At 39.1% G+C, this 16,404-nt stretch overlaps 1 non-coding gene across 1 annotated transcript; it reads left to right on the forward strand.

Moving 5' to 3' along the window:
* Nucleotides 1-2,212: 2,212 nt before the first annotated feature.
* On the forward strand, nt 2,213-2,319 carry LOC148803030 (small nucleolar RNA R71). The gene has a single exon (XR_016081600.1). It is a non-coding gene; the product is annotated as a small nucleolar RNA R71 (small nucleolar RNA).
* The last annotated feature ends 14,085 nt before the right edge of the window (nt 2,320-16,404 follow it).

The raw sequence follows: 16,404 nt of genomic DNA on the forward strand, positions 1-16,404 counted from the left end.
AATCCTCCCCCATACTTAAGATATACATTGTCCTCAATGTACAGAATATGCATAACAAGAACAATGAGAGAAAGATTTAAGAGGACTTCCCTGAATGCCTTGTTGAGATCCTGCAAATGTGAGATACGAAATAAAACACACTCAAAAAAGAAAACTGAACAAAACAAACAACTAAACTTAATGTGTTGCCTCCCACAAGCGCTCATTTTAAGTCAGGAGCTTGACTTTCACCTTTCCTTCATGGCGGTTTCAAGGAGAGAATGGACCCCTGGTGGATGGGTTGTTCTCCTTCAATGTAATGCTTCAACTGCTATCCATTTACTTTGAATGTACTCCCATCATTATTATGTAGTTCAATTGCTCCATGAGGAATACCTTAGCCACTACAAAGGGTCTGCTCCACCTGGTTTTCAACTTCCGATGTTTCCCCCTTTCATCCTTCATAGGTGGGTTTAAACCTGGAATAGGGGCCTGCACAATAGATGGGAGGGGTTTTGTGTGAGATGGAGGTAAACTAATAAAAGATGCACTATGAGTTGTAATTTCAAAAGAGTCTAGCTCAGAAGTCAAATTTCACAATTCTGATTTCAGCACAAACTTCTGCTATGCTTGTTGCAATTGATTAGGACTATTGTTAAGTGCAACTTTCAACGTGTCTTCTAATTTAGATGTGTCTACTTCGGCTGCACCAACATCAATGCTATCGATTGCATAAATTTCATGTTTAATTGTGTTGGGATGTTCCATGGTTTTAAATACATTGAACACCATTTCTTCACCATTGATTCTAAGGGTAAGTAGACCTTTTCACACATCAATTAAAGCATCACCAGTAGCAAGAAAATGTCTCCCTAGAATCAATGGCATTGTCCTATCTTCCTCCATATCCAACACAATGAAATCAGCAGGAATAATAAAATTGCCCACTTTGACCAAAGCATCTTCTACTATTCCCTTAGGATATTTAATGCTTCTATCAGCTAATTGCAGGATAATAGTTGTAGATGTTAGTTCATGCAGTCCAAGTTTTTCAAAAATAAAATAAGGCATTGAATTTATACTAGCACCTAAATCACATAAAGCTTTTTCAAATACAATATTCCCTATGGTGCAAGGTATAGAAAAACTCTCTGGATCCTTAAGCTTTGGGCGCAATTTATTTTGAAGAATGGCTGAATATTCTTCGTTTAGTTTTACCATCTCACCATCCTCCCACTTTCTTTTGTTGGACATTACCTCTTTCAGGAATTTGGCATACTTTGGCATCTATGACAAAACATCAAGAAGAGGAAGGTTAATATGAATCTTTTTGAAAACTTCTAAAAATTTTTCAAATTGCTTATCTAATTTAGCCTTCAAGACTCTTCTTGGGTAGGGAATAGGAAGTTTAATTTCATGTAAATTCAGTTTAGGGGTACTTCCTTCATTCTCCTTTTGCAGATCGACCACTTTAGCTTCCTTGTCGTCTTCTTGAGCTTCGCCGATTGTCTTCCTGCTTCTTAAGGCTATGGCGTTCACATGCTCTCTAGGATTCTTTTCTGTGTTTCTGGGTAGCTTTCCCTCTTTCCTTTCTGACAACATGCTTACAATCTACCCCACTTGAACCTCTAAGTTTTTAATTGATATTTCTTGCTCTTGGAACCTTGCTTCAGTGGCATTAATGAACTTAGAGATCATTTCCTCCAGATTGTTCTTTTTTTCTTGTGGGGGCGGCTGTGGTTGGAAACCCATGGGTGCCTTTTGCTGATTTTTACTCCACGAGAAGTTCGGGTGATTCCTCCACCCTGGGTTGTATGTATTGGAGTATGGGTTGAAGTTTGACCTGCCAGCATGAGAGATAAAATTAAAATTCTCATGGGGAATAAAATGACTGTTTAATTGACAATCAGAATTAATATGTCCTATTTGACCACATAAATCGCATGAGATGCTAGATGGTGTACTAATGGCTGCAACATTAAAAGTGTCAAGTTTTTTATTCAGATTAGCAAGTTGTGCAGATATGGCTGCAAGGAAATCGATATGGTGCACTCCCCTCTGATTGGTTTGGTCATTGCTCCACTGTTAGCTGTTTGATACCATCTCCTCCACTAGGTCATAAGCTTCCTCTGGAGTTTTTCTCATGATCGTGCCACTTGCGGCTGCATCAATAATGGATCGGTTAGAGGGGGTAATACCATTATAAAAAGTCTGAATTTGTCGCCAAGTCGGTATCCCACGGTGAGGACACTTCCTAAGCATCTCCTTGAATCGTTCCCATGCTTCATACAAGGATTCCCTCTCAAATTGAGCAAAAGTAGTAATATCATTAATTAACTTTGTTGTTTTGGAGGGTGGGAAATATTTAGCCAAAAATTTCTAGGTTAGATCATTCCAAGTGGTGATACTTCCTGCAGAGAGTGAGTTAAGCCAATCTTTAGCTCTATCACGCAATGAAAAAGGAAATAATCTAAGCCTAATAGCATCATCACTAACTCCATTATGTTTAAATGTATCACATATTTCTAAGAAGTTAACAATGTGTGCATTAGGGTCATCACTTGGTAACCCACTAAACTGAATACTTGTTTGGATCATCTGAATTATTGCAGGCTTAATTTCAAAATTGTTGGCATGAATGGTGGGTTTGCAAATGCTGGATGTCGCCCCATCAATGTTTGGACAAGCATAGTCCAAGAGGGTGCGATTTCCTTCTGCCATCTCTCCTTCAATCTCTATGGCTGGTTCGCAAATAACAACCTCCTATCTTGCTTTTTCTTTATTGGCCCTTTGCAACAAGCGAAGGGTTCTCTTAATTTCTGGGTCGAATTCAGCTAGTCCTTCCTTTCTAGTGCGTGTCATGCACTAGTAAATCTGAACCAGCAAGAAATCGAACAAGTAAAATAAAAATAAAATATAAAGAATAAAAACAAAATAAAAATAGCAATAAAAAATCCAAATTAATCAAGGTCAACAAGTTCTAATATTATTTTAGGATTAAATCCCCGACAATGGCGCCAAAAAACTTGATAGCTATAAATATATAACTCTAGCAAGTATACTAGTTATCAAGTAGTATAAAATATCATTCCCACGGGGATTTAACAAAATAAGTATTAGAACCACAATCTTCCCTAATTATCTGGACAACCGAAATTCAGAATTGAGCAAGAACTATTGAGAATAAAAATTAGCATAAGAAAATAAAAGCAAAGGTGATCACTAATCGAATCTAGAATGGATGGAATTGCTAGCGCTTTTGGTCCACCTAACCAATGCAATGAATATTGATGGGTTTGATTAACCAAGATTATTTTTCATTCTCATAAGCTGAGGTCTTTCCAATTTTTATTTAATATTCTCTCTCGAGATATACTAAACCTACGCCCATCAAGTAGCCCTTCGATCTATCGAGTAGAACTCTCAAGATGGGAATGCATTAAGTCCAAGAAGACCATGAAATTCAGATGAATCATGTATATATATCTCTATATACCATTCAATTCACACTATGAATTATTCAGTCGATTATGTGAATTCCTCTCTCGATTCATTCACATAACTCAAATCAATAAAGAGGTGGCCAAGCCCTTGATTGCATTAAGTATAATAATTCATATACTATATGAAAATCACAATCTTGGATAAATCATAACAATATATTCATTAACATGATTAGGCTTTCCTCAGCCCTAGCAAAAAACAAATCAGTTCATGATAGAAGAATTAAAGCAAACAAAGGGAAAGAAAGAACTCTTGGAATTGCCCATGATGCTGAGATCTCCTCCTCTTGCCGCCACCTTCTTCTTGAATTCCTGCTCCTTTCTTGACTGATTGCTCTTTTATTCTTGATTCAATCCCCAAGATTGAGTGATTGTGTGATGCCTAAAGCTGGTCCGCCCCCTCCTTTATATAGCTTAAAGGGGAGGGGGTGATCTCCTACTTCCTCTTGAAGTTGATCTCTATAAGAATAGAAAGTCCTATCCTAATTCTAATCTTATCTCTTTATCTAATGAACTCAATCCTTTTATCTCTCTAAGATTACATCAAGAATTTAGATCTGGAAGGACTCTTCTCAGTTTCTTGGATTCGTATTAGACCTCCTCTGCGAATTGGGCTTCAGCCAGGCTTTTCTGCAAGTTGGGCTTCAGCTGCGGATTGGGCCTTCCTATGAATTTGCCCTGTCTTTGGGCCCAGTTTTAACTTTGATGCAGACCGAATCTGCGAAAGCCCAAAACATGAACATTGTGGCTTCTTTTCTTATCTCTCCAGTGGATCTTGAATCAGCCCATTCGGAGTTTGGATACACGATTTAGGCCCATATTACTGAACGATGTCGAAACTGTGAAAAATCATCCGATTTGTCTTTCTTTGCTCCTGATGCCTTCTTTCATGCCCTGAACAGAAATAAGAGTCCAATTAGATGCTAATTTGGTATAAAAGACATAATAATTGGGGATAAAAATATGATAACTTCTACTTCTACTCTCATCAGGCCACATCGGTGTTGACCGAATCAAAAGATTGGTAAAGGATGGTCCTTTGGATTTTCTAACTGTAGAAGATCTTCCCATTTCTGAACCTTGCCTACAAGGCAAGATGACAAAACGGCCATTTAACGGTAAGCTTGAAAGATGTACAGGCACACTTGACCTTATACATAGTGATGTGTGTGGTCCCCCGAGTGTTGGGACATGGAATCAATACGTGTATTTCATCACCTTCACCGATGATTTTTCATGATATGGTTACGTGTACCTAATGAGACACAAGTCTGAATCCTTTGAAAAGTTCAAAGAGTTCAGACAAGAGGTCAAGAAATAGTTCGGAAGAGAAATAAAAGCCCTTCGATCAGATCGAGGTGGCGAGTATGTCTCTAATGAATTCAAGGACTACTTAAAGGACAATGGGATAGTATCACAATTAGCTCCTCCTGCTACACCACAACTTAACGGTGTTTCAGAGAGGAGGAATAGGACCTTATTGGATATGGTCCGGTCACTTCTCATACACTCAGAGTTACCCACATCCTTTTGGGGTTACGCATTAGAAACTGCGATTTACGTGCTTAATCGGGTTCCAACCAAATTGGTTCCGAACACTCCATATGAGCTTTGGACCGGAAAGTAACCAAGTGTCAGACACTTGAAGATTTGGGGTTGTCCAGCACACGTTAAAAGAACGAGTACAGACAAGTTGGAATCTAAGACCAGTTGTTGCCTATTTGTAGGCTACCGAAAAGGCTCAGTGGGTTACCTATTCTATGACCCAAGTGCGCAGAAGGTGTTCTGCAGCCGAAATGCACAATTCTTGGAAATAGATTACATCCTGGACACCCATCATCAAGAAGTAGTTCTTGATGAGGAGAGCTCAGGAGCAGTGGGAGATGTCCCACAAGTTCCAGATAGTGACCAGCCTAGAAGATCCACTCAGGTATCCAGGCCACCAGTCCGTTATGGTTATGACCAGAATAGTTACCTGGTAGAAACCTTGACTAGTGAGGAGGATCCCGTGACTTACACGGAAGCTATGTTGGACATAGATTCCCAGAAGTGGATGGAGGCCATGAGAGCAGAGATGGACTCAATGGAGACCAATGGAGTTTGGACTCTAGTATATCCGCCCTCCAGGGTAAAAGTAATCGGTTGCAAATGGATTTACAAGAGGAAGAAGGGCCTCGATGGTAGGATTGAGACCTTCAAAGCTCATCTGGTGGTGAAAGGGTACACTCAGAAAGAGGGCATCGATTATGAGGAAACCTTTTCACTTGTGGCCATGCTTAAATCCATTAGGATCCTGCTAGCTGTAGCAGCATACCATGATTATGAGATTTGGCAAATGGATGCCAAAACTGCATTCCTGAATGGAGATCTTACTGAAGATATCTACATGCAGCAGCCGCAATGCCTCATTGCTGCTGGTCAGGAACACATGGTATGTAAACTAAATAGATACATTTATGGACTTAAGCAAGTTTCTAGGAGTTGGAACATCCGTTTTGACTCTACTGTCAAATCGTTTGACTTCAAGCAGAATCCGGATGAACCCTGTGTTTACAGAAAGTACAGTGGAGATAAGGTTACATTCTTGGTTCTGTATGTAGATGACATTCTACTCATTGGGAATGATGTAGGAATGTTAACTACGGTGAAAGTGTGGCTTTCCCAGCAATTCTCCATGAAAGATCTTGGAGAAGCCTCCTATATATTGGGTCTTCGACTCTATAGAGATAGATCGAAGCGGATAATAGGATTATCCCAATCTGCTTACATTGACAAAATAGTCAGAAGGTACAACATGGAAAACTCCAAGAAAGGAAATGTTCCTTTCAGGCACGGGGTCACTCTCTCCAAGAAGATGTCTCCTAAGACCTCTGAGGAGATTGAGGGAATGAAAGACATTCCCTATGCATCTGCCGTAGGGAGCATCATGTATGCCATGCTGTGCACTCATCCTGACATTGCTCAGGCAGTGAGTGTGGTAAGCAGATTCCAGGCCAACCCAGGGCAGGAGCATTGGACTGCTATGAAAAACATACTTAAGTACCTTCGAAGGACAAAAGAGTTTTGTCTAGTATTCGACGGTAGCTCACTACAGATCCAGGGGTATACAGATGTCGATTTCCAGTCGGATCCGGATGATAGAAAGTCTACATCTGGATATGTTTTCACGATAGGATCGTGTGCTGTTTGCTGGAAAAGCAACAAACAGGGGTCCACTGCAGATTCCACGACCGAGGCTGAGTACATTGCCGCAAGTGAGGCTGCCAAAGAACCCGTGTGGATGAAGAAGTTCGTTCACGAGTTGGGAGTAGTTTTGTCCAGCACATCACCCATCCCGTTGTTGTGTGACAACAATGGAGCCATTGCTCAGGCTAAGGAGCCACGAGCCCACTCGAAGTTAAAGCACATCGAGAAGAAATACCACATACTGTGGGAGATTGTTGGTAGAGGGAACGTCCTGATTCAGAAGGTAGCGTCAGCAGAAAATGTAGCAGACCCATTGACGAAGCCACTATCACAGAAAGTGTTTGAGAAACATGTTGAAAGCATGGGACTCCGGATTGTACCTTATTGGACCTAAGTCCAAGTGGGAGCTGTTAGACAGTTTTGTATGCCCTTAGCTTCAATCAGAATGATGTACATTATGAGTTTATTGTAAATGAATAAAAGTACATATTTGATTAATGTTCCCTTGGTATGTTTCTGTGTAATACCCTTAAATTGGACACTTAATGAGACTCGTGTTAGTTTAGAATGTTCACAGCCAGTGGGTCGGTCTAGGGAGACCTATCCTGATAAGGCTGACACTGTTGTGCCACCAAGTCAGTTGGGGTGGCCTGTCTCAGCTGCTAGTGTAAGACCCTAGGCACATGCAGGGTAGGATTAATTGAATCTTTGAATTGGACTAGATTTCCAGTATTGCCCTAGATCTTGGAGATTAATGGGCAAAACTGGAAAGTTACACCCGACCCCTAGACTCGATTATGATACTGCACTACGTGTCAGATTAGGCTGTCTTTGATGTACCAATCAGTGAGATTCTTAGCGGGGGTCGAAACCTGGGTATGTTGGGACAGTCTGAGAATTCATCTGAGTGGGTGATCATAGTGACAGGATCAGCCCCTTTGTCGAACAAAAGTAATGATCGGGTATGCACTCTCACTAATGGAAACCAAGACTACCGACAACCGATTTCAATCATTGAGATTTGTTTTGCAAAGTATATTTTATATGAGATATAAAAGTATATATATTATGGTTTCTAAAATGTTTGCAAAAGGTTTTAATTCCCGGGATCCATATAAGCAGAGAGTGCAACACTGTTCCTTATAGCCGAGGGAGAGGTCCTCTCTTGTCGGGCAGTGTTTGATCATTATAGGCTGAGAGGTTGAGTGTAAGACCATTGAGGATAATACCTGATGGGCTAATCTTGCATCTGTCCACAGTCCCTGGGTGTTACAAGGTGGCTTGGCCCAGGGACCACTTAGGGTAACTGTTGGGCCCATAGGGACCACTTGATGGGTTTCAGGGGGTGCACTGTCCATAACAGTGTATTCGGCCAAGCCTTGTAACAAAGGCTAGGCCAAACCCATGTGGCTGATGTATAGATCAATGCTTGGGTCCCATGCCATACAAGGAAGCCCAACTGGGCAGCAGATAGGAAGACTAAGTGAGCACATAACCTTAATGGGCCTTAAGCCCATTTCGAACTGGGCTAATTTAATGAGTTAAATATGGGGCGAATTCTGAGATGGATTAGCAGATAGGATAGGGTCTTAACCCTATCCACTCAGAGAGTCCAGATCTGAATTTGATTCAGATCTAGAAACCTCCCAATGAGATTAGGAGAAGGCTGATCTAATCTGCAGATAAGATAAGGGTTTATCCTTATCACCTAAAGGGATGTCTGATCCAAATATGATTTGGATCAACAACTCCTAATTGGATTAGGAGCTGATCCTTTAGGGTTACAAAAGAAGGAAGGGGCGACCACCTTTAGGCGACATACTCATATCCTCTTCAGAGCAAAAAAAAACACAGAAGAAAGAATTAAGCAACCTTGCAGAATTCTTTCTTACCGCCTCCTTCTTCTTGCCGCCTACCTTGCTAGTTCGATCTTCAGCTGAGGGAGAAGTCAAGATTTGATCTTGATATCAGTTCTTTGTGAAAGGATTGATAGAAAGTTGTACTCACGTGCCATCCTACTGTTTCTTGCGAAGGAATAGGTTCTTGGAGAAGAACACTGCTGATTCTGCTCCATCCTGCACTACGCCATCTTCAGTGGGAGCAGTCTTTGGATCCTTCCTTGGGAGATATTACTTCTCCGTATCAGGTATAATTCTCTCCCACTGCTTTTGTTCAGATCTGGTTCAGTTTATGGTTCAAGATTGATCCTTGAAAATATGATTTTCTAAATAGGGAATTCGATTCTCAGTTGAAAGAGAGATAAATTTTCTTTGAAATTCGCCCACCTTATTCCGCAAGATTTGGGCATCCATACGATTGATCTCTCATCCCATCAGGTGTTCACGCCCAAAGAAAATCTCCAAAGAGTGTTCCCACTTAAGATGACACACTGTAGGGTGGAGCAGAATCAGCAGTGTTCTTCCCAAGAACTGAACCCTTCAGCAAGAATTCGATGGAGGCAGTGAGCACGACTTCAGATAAGCCTTTCTCCAAAGACTGATATCAAGAACTATTCTTGATCACTCCTACTTGTATGGAGATCGAACTGGCAGTTGGCGGCAATAGGAGGAGAATGCAAGAGCAGAAGATGGCGCAGTTGTCTTCTCTCTTGGTGATCTAAGAATGATTTTTGAGAGCTTGGGATGAACTCAATGGTTCGCCGGCAGTTGATTACATATACATATATATGTATATCTGTATATCCATATATAAATATATTTTGCAAAACAAATTTCAACGATTGAAATCGGCTGCCGGCAGTCTTGGTTTCCATCAGAGTGAGTGCATCCCCGATCATTACCTTTATCCGACAATGGGGTTGATCCTGTCACTATGATCACCTACTCAGATGAATTCTCGGACTGTCCCAACATACCCAGATTTTGACCCCCTCTAAGGATCTTACTAATTGGCATATCAAAGACAGCCCAATCCAACACCTAGTGCAATATCATAATCGAGTCTAGGGGTCAGGTGTAACTTTCCAATTTTGCCCATCATTCTCCAAGGTCCAGGGCAATACTGGAAATCTGGTCCGGTTCAGGGTTTCAAGTAAACCTACACTGTATGTGCCTCGGGTCTCACCCTGGCAGCTGAGACAAGCCACCCCAACCAACTTGGCGGCACATCAGTGTCAGCCTTGGCAGGATAAATCTCCCCAGACTTATCCAACGGCTATGAACATTCTAAACTAACACGAGTCTCATATGTGTCCAGTTTAAGGGTATTACACAGAAACACACCACAAGAACATGAATCAAATATGTATTTTATTCATTTACTGTAAATGTCATAATGTACATTATTCTGATTGGAGCTAAGGGCATACACTGTCTAATATTAAGTTGATGTGAAAAGACCATCTAATAATAAATGGGTTTCTCCAAGGTTATACAAAGTGGATATTTCATGGAGAGTCAATTTTTGTTCATGACATATAATGAGGCATGTTCCTTTGATAACCCAATTGAGTGTGATGATGTGCATGGGATGATTCATGATACATGTGTCATTCCTATAGTGAAACAATGTGATGAAAGGATGGATATTCCAGTACAACCTAGTGGAGGGACTAATCCTGATGCTTAGAATTTTTTTAATCTCATACAGATGCTGAACAAGAATTATATCTAGGGTGTACAAGGTTGTCAAAGCTTTCATTCATTATTAGGCTATTTCATATTATGTGTTTGTATGGATGGAGTAACAAGTCATTTACCAAATTGTTTGAATTGTTGAAGGAAGTACTCCTAGAAGGAAATCAAGTATCAAGTTCTCTCTATGAAACTAAGAAGATGATAGGAAGTCTTGGACTTAAGTATGAAAAGATTGATACATGTCAAAATGATTGCATGATGTTTTAGAAATAACATGCTAATGATGAGATCTGTTCCGTGTGTGGTGATTCAAGATGGAAGTGAAATGATGACCATGAGAACAACACTGATGGGGCAGTTGGTACAAGGGAGAGATAGATTCCTACAAAGGTCCTACGCTATTTTTCTTCAAAGGCTACAATGTCTTTTTATGTCAATTAAAACAGCATCTCTTATGACTTGGCATGAAAATTAATGTATCAAGGATGGCATCACGAGACACCCTACTAACTCTCCTTGGAAGGAATTTGACTCTAAGTATCCGGACTTTGCAACTGAACCTTGCAATGTTAGGCTTGGTTTGGCAAGTAATGGCATAAATCCCTTTAGAACACCTAGTGCCACATACAGTACATGTCCAGTGGTATTGATCCTATACAATTTTCCCCCATGGATGTCTATGAAACAACCTTATTTGTTTGTCATTGATTATTCCTGGTCCAAATTCTTTCGGAAATGATATTGACATGCACTTACAACCTGATATTGTTGAATTCAAGGAATTATGGGAGGTTGGTGTTAAAACATATGATGCATCTACTGATCATAACTTCCAACTATGTGTTGCTTTGTTAATGACAATAAATGACTTTTCTGCAAATGGCAATTTATTGGGTTGGAGTACCAAAGGGAGGTTTGCATGTCCATCATGTAACAATGAAACTTGCTCTCATTAGTTGAAGCATGGTCAGAAGTTGTCACATGGGTCATCAACGAATCTTGGATGCCAACCATAGATATCGTTATGAGAAATAATTATTTGACGGAAATCAAGAGTTTAGATCTGCACCTACTCCACTAAGTAGCATTATTGTATTGCACCAGTTAGAAGGATTGCAGTTCACACTTGGTAAAAAGGACCAAGGTAGTACTAGGAAAAAAGAAACACAACACTGAATTAGAGAGTTGTTTCTTTAACTGGAAGAAGAGGAGTATAGTTTTCTTATTACCATATTGGCAGCATAACTTGTGTCATCATAATCTTAATGTGATGCATATAGAAAAGAATATATGTGATAAATTAATGGGGACCCTCTTGAACCTTGATGGTAAGACAAAGGATAATGTAAAGGCATGATTAGATTTGAGGGTAATGCGAATAAGGCCCGAGATTCATCCTTAGCAACGTGGATCAAATGTTGCATATTTTCCCCCTATGTGTTACTCCTTATCTTCTATTGAGAAAAAGCTTTTTATAAAGTATTGAAATCAATTAAGGCTCTAGATGGATAAGCATCCAACATATCCCAGCGGGTGGATGTGAGGCAATGAAAAATTTAGGGTCTCAAAAGTCATGATCGTCACGCTTTAATGAAACAATTGCTTCCATTGGCCATAAAGAGAACATTGCCTAAGAATGTGTGTTCCCCTTTGACTGAGCTATACGATTTTTTCAAGAAGTTGTGCTCAAAAGTATTGAACCTAGATGAGTTATGCAGAACGGAGAGGGAGATTGCACTAATACTTTATCGTCTAGAGAGGATCTTTGCTCCATCATTTTTCACCATCATGATGCATTCAGCAATACATCTAGCACATGAGGCTAGTATGTGTGGCCCAGTACAATTTCCCTGGATGTATCCAATTGAGAGGTAAATCTTTATATTCATTTCAATGCTTAATACATTTACACACATAGGAATGGCAACAGGGAGGGTTTGGGGCGGGGCACCCTCTCCTTGTCCCCACCCCGTAGTCAAGATATTTTGCCCCGTCCCCACCCCATCCCTGGTGGTAGGGCAGGTTCGAGGCAGAGCATCCATTCCTCGTCAGGGATGGGGAATCCCTGAATTTTCCACGCTCCAAGGCAATTACATAAAATTATCTATTTTATGGACAATTTACACATAGGATATAGGAATTTGGGGGTATTTTAGGAATTGAATTATAATACTTTAGGGGTAATTCAAAAATAGAATTATGGGATCCTAAGATTTTAAGAATTTAGGAAAAACTTAGAGATATTTTAAATATCAATATTAAACCTAGAGATATTTTTTACTAATTTACCTTTGGGTTCGGGGAATTATATACAAAACTCATCCATGCCCCGTCAGTAGTTCGGGGAAAAAATATTTCCCCGTCCCCACCCTGTTCTTGTTTAGGGTCGGGAAAACCCAACCCATTTGAGGTGGGGCGGGGCGAGGCCCCAATTTTACAAGGGAAATTTCCATCTCTATACACACACAAATATATGTGTGTGTGTGTGTATGAGTGGCCATCATTTAAAATTTCATTCTCTATCTAGGTACCTTGGAAAGTTGAAATCCTATGTCCACAATAGAACATATCAAGAAGGTTACTTGGGAAATGAATGTCTAACTGATTTAGTAATGATGAGGCAAATAATGGAATGCAAGGATTTTCAATATTTTAGATGTCAGGTTGTCATTTAGGAAAGGTTGATTATATCCAATTAAATGACATCACATGGGCCTAATCTCATCGTTATGTGTTATTCAATTGTTACAAAGTGATCCCTTATTTTGATTAAGTTCTGGTTGAATATGATTTTTTTGATTGATAAGTAAACTTTAATCTTAAAAATTTTAAGAATACTAACCTTAAGTTTATGCAGACAATATGCTGCAATTATCAAGTGTCAACATCGACGTACCAATATAAGAAAAAAAGAGATGAAACAAATCCAAAATCTAAAATTTCATGAGTGGTTTAAGTAACATGTAAGAAACTTCTTTCATTATGCAACTTCTTACACCTTGTTTGTAAACATAAATGCATCTCAAACATTTTTTTTGTGGTGTTCTTTAGGTTGCAAACCTTGAATTAGAAAATAATCTTCAAATTTTGGAGGAGATTAGATGATTGGCTAAAGGTCCATGGGGTGAAGCGCAGAGGTTCAAGGGGTTTATTGTAAATGGTTTTAGATTTCACACCAAGGATCGTGAACGACGACGAAAGACCCAAAATAGTGGGGTTGTTATCACGACAGAGACATCAAGTTTTGCTAATTCAAGAGATAGAAATCCAATTTTTGGAGATGTCACTTATTATGGAACATTAACCGACATCATTGAGTTAAATTACTATGAGAAGTTTAGGGTTGTATTATTTTGATGTGATTGGGTTAATGTGACACAAGGCATGGTAATAAAATAGGATGAGTATGGCTATACATTAGTTAACCTCTCGCATTTGATGCATAGTCCACAGTTAGAGGATGAGCCCTTCATTTTAGCTTCCCAAGCCCAACAAGCTTTTTATGCGAAAGACCCTAATGAAGATAATTAGAGTGTTGTTAGGAAGATAATCCCAAGGGATTTATTTGATATGCGGGCTAAAGAGATTAACGGAAATGATGATTTGGAAGATGAGCCACATAGAGCACATGTAATGGAAGACACTCTTGATGATAACATTGATTGGGTTTGTGAAGATGTTGATGGAACAACTGTTGAGGCAACCATTTCTGATGATGAAGATGATGATGTACATAAGCCTACATATAAGGAGGAGTCAGAGGATGATACCCTTTATGACTACATATGATGTTGATTAGTTTGCAAGAATTAAAATGTGGTTCTTTACACTTATTTGTACTTTCAAGAGAGGTCACACCTCGTGACTCTCTTTGGGGTGTTGTAACTTTGCTTACATTTTGGTAATGAAGTAACTTTTTCAATATTCAAAAAAAGATGTATATAATAGTACATATGCTACTCTAATATGCTTGTGCAATTTAAAATTTTATGCTTGTATTGTTCTATTATGGTTGACATGCGATTTAAAATTAATTGAAAATGTTTGTTATCTTTCTCACAGGAAATTATGGCTGAAGATACTATTGGTTCAGATAGTGGTATTATTTTATGAATAGATTTTTATTTGTGTCTTATTTTTATCATATTCATTTTGAATATTTTAACTTCTTGTGTACTATAAAATAGATGCCTCAGTGCAAAGGAGGGGCAGGGGCCACAAGAGCTATCAACATTTGGAACATGACAGTAGGAGAAAAAATCCCCATAACATTAAATGAGCTAGGCCAAGGAATCAGAGAAAATACAAAAAAAAACTAGTTAAATTTATGGGGACAATTGCAAGGAATGGCGATCTCTGTCCTCTGGGTTTCAAGCAGTGGACTTTATTTCCAACTCCACGTAAGGAGGACATTTGGAATCTTCTACTGGTATGATTTTTTTTTTATTTAGGTCTGTTTATTTGTTTGAATTCATACATTAATCGTTAATACATTTGCTTAAATGTATTCTTTGTAGGGTAAATTTGAGATAGACAACAAAGGTAGAAAGTGGGTATTGTCCTCGATTGGGAAAAAATAGAAAGATTAAAAGTTAGACTTGAAAGCCATGTACTATGATCCAATTACCCCTGATGAGGCAATGCGGAATTGTCCAAATGGGGTTCCTAGCGATCAATGGTAAATTCCTATCACTTTTTGGAACTTTGATGAGGGCAAGGTATTATCTCTTAATTATATTGATTAACCTATATTGTTTAAGTGTCACAATACACATGGCCTTACACTTGTAGTTTTTATAAAATTGTAGAAATGGAGTGCTATAGCTAGAGGAAATTGGTCGCAACAAAAATATGCACTCTCGGGGGAGAAAGAATAATGCAAGATTGCGTCATGAGATGGTAATACAATCAGTTAACTATACTACTACTTGAAAATGATGATAATGCTTAATGTTTAGTATGGATATAGATGAAAGAAACCGGTGATGGGGTACAACCAAGCAAAGGAGTTGTGTGGATCAAAACACATAGAAGGGAAGATGGGGCGCTTGTATATGCAGAATTGGGAAGGGCAATGGTTGTCTATTGAATTAGTGGATACAAACACACAGATGTATATAATGTTAATTATTTGATTTAGTATAAAACCCCCATATTAGCCACACAACAATTATGTTGTCTTTTGTAGGTACAATTAGAGAACCTGGCATAACAACGAGCCACAACTTCTGGTGGGTCCTCAACCCCTAATGATGATGACTTTGATATATGGATTGGGTGTTACTCCTTCCACTCTAAGCATGAGCTGTAGAAATAGAACATTAGAGTCTACATCAACAAGATGAGGTTGTGGGCATGAGGATAGCAATGAATGATTCAGGTGGATAGAAGATAGCTTTGAAAATGTGACTAGAGCATGTAGTGATGTAGAACACCAAGTGGGAAGAATAATATTCATATTTCCTCAAAATCTTTGAGGCATGCTAAATGATGATTGGGATTTACCTTCAAGAGGTGCAGAGGTAATACGTGTGTCAAAGTACAATTTCAATATTGACATTCTAGATGTGTTTACTGATATTCTTTCTTGTTTGCTATCATTGTTAGGTTCCCAACCGATCGAGTGCACCACGTGAAGCATCATAGTATGTAAATACTAGATAGTGACATCTCCCCCCTTCTTCAAAGTATTCTCCTCCCAAGACCCCATATAGTTGGGACCATCATTTGAATTGTTTATATAAACCCATTTAAAAACTCCTTATAGCATGATGAATGAATGAATGAAGAGTTTTCTCTACTGATATGTTTGGTGCTAACTCCAAACTTGTGACGGTGTTGATTCTTTCATCTCTAGTGACTCCAAATTCTTTAGGACTTTGAGCAATGAGAAATGGAAATTCAGCTTCACTCTTCAGCCTTGCAGTCTCAACCATTGATTCACTCTTCAGCTTTGCAATGAGAAATGGACTTCAGTTTTGCAATGAGAAATAACTATACCAACCACTTATTCACTCTTCAGGACTTCAGTTTTGCAATGAGAAATGGAAATTCTTTCACTCTTCAGCTTCACTCTTCAGGACTCTAAACTGCAAGAAATGGAAATTCCGCTCTTTTTGTATTTGCTCCATCATGTACCT

Source organism: Nelumbo nucifera, chromosome 1, assembly GCF_055504915.1.
Source record: "Nelumbo nucifera cultivar China Antique chromosome 1, China Antique-T2T, whole genome shotgun sequence".
NCBI classification, from domain to species: Eukaryota; Viridiplantae; Streptophyta; class Magnoliopsida; order Proteales; family Nelumbonaceae; genus Nelumbo; species Nelumbo nucifera.